This window comes from Chrysochloris asiatica, unplaced genomic scaffold (genome assembly GCF_000296735.1).
Source record: "Chrysochloris asiatica unplaced genomic scaffold, ChrAsi1.0 scaffold00121, whole genome shotgun sequence".
In the NCBI taxonomy this organism is placed as follows: Eukaryota; Metazoa; Chordata; class Mammalia; order Afrosoricida; family Chrysochloridae; genus Chrysochloris; species Chrysochloris asiatica.
The window spans coordinates 10,268,301-10,269,786 of record NW_006408639.1 but is presented as its reverse complement, the minus strand read 5'-3'; the positions used below and the strand labels follow the sequence as shown (position 1 = coordinate 10,269,786).

Below are 1,486 nucleotides of genomic sequence, written 5' to 3'. Positions count from 1 at the left end.
ATGTACAGGTTCCTCATGAGCACACTGAAATGATCTGGAATACCCATTCTTCACAATATTATCCATAGTTTGTTATGACTCACAAAGTTGAATGCCTTTGCATAGCAAAAAAAGCACAACTAAACATCTTTCTGGTATTCTCTGCTTTCAGTCAAAATCCATCTGATGTCAGCAATGATATCACTCATTCTGTATCCTCTTCTGAATCCATGTTGATTTTCTGAAAGTTCCATGTCGATGTACTGCTGCAACAACTTTTGAATTATCTTCAACAAAATTTCATTTGTGTGTGATATTAATGATAGTGTTTGACAGTTTCCACATTCTGTTGGGTCACCTCTCTTAGGAATGGGCACAAATACAGATCTCTTCCAATCAGTTGGACAGGTAGTTGTCTTAGAAACTTCTTGACATAGACAAGTGAGCACCTTCAAAAGAGCATCAGTTTGTTGAAACTTTTCAGTTTGTATTCCATCAATTTCTGGAGCCTTGTTTTTTACCAGTGGCCTCAATGTAGCTTGGACTTCCTTCAATACCATCAGTTCTTGATCATTGGGTTGAACACCGACCAATGCTTTTTGACACAATGACTATGAATTCCCTCCAACTGCTTTTGATGCATCCTTTGATAAAATCCGTCAATATTGCAAATTGAAGATTGGATTTTTTCTTCAGTCCTTTCAGCTTGGGAAATGCTAAGCATTTGCACATTTCTTTATAATACTTTATTTTGTGCCTCACTTGTTGTTGCTGTTTTTAAGTGTCATCGAGTCAGTTCTGACTCATAGAATCCCACACAGGGCTTCCAAGAAGGAGCTAGTGGAATCCTTTTGATTAGCAGGCTAATGCTTATCCTACAGCACCACACTAGGACTCTTAGGATACAAATAATTAATTTACATTATTAACCAACATCAATCACTATGTGTCTGACTCTGCTCAGTCCTATCCCTTAGAGATTCATTGATACTCAGAACCACTCTGTGAAATGAACATTAAAAATATATATATTTATTGTGGTAAAATACATAACTTTTTGTATTTGTATAAAATAAAATTTACCATTTTAAAGTGAGCAATCCAGCGGCATTAGTTCATTCACAATGTAGTGCAAACACCACGTGTATCTAGCTGCACTTTTTCAATAAGAAGTCCCATATCCATTAACAGTTTCCCACCTCCCCAGTTCTTGGCAACTACTGTTCTACTCTCTGTCTCTATGGATTTATCAATTCTGGACATTTCATATAAACAGAATCATACAATATATGGTCCTTTGGTATCTGGCTTCTTTTATTCAGCACAATAGTTTTTTTCCTTGTTTGTTTGCTTTTCAAAGCTTTTGTTGTGAATTGAGTGATAGTTTATATGGGAGAACGTTGATTTTGCTCTCAACCTACTGTATTTTGTTTCATTGCAATGATTATAACCTCTTCCATGCATCATCGGTTAAATTTGCTTCAATTTCCTCTGTTTTTTTTTTTTT

The 1,486-nt window shown here is 35.6% G+C and overlaps 1 protein-coding gene across 1 annotated transcript in view; it reads left to right on the top strand.

The window, feature by feature from the left end:
- LOC102813064 (chromosome unknown open reading frame, human C3orf20) overlaps nucleotides 1-1,486 on the top strand; it is a 148,315-nt gene that overhangs the window by 4,624 nt on the left and 142,205 nt on the right. The gene's annotated exons all lie outside the window — the stretch shown is intronic.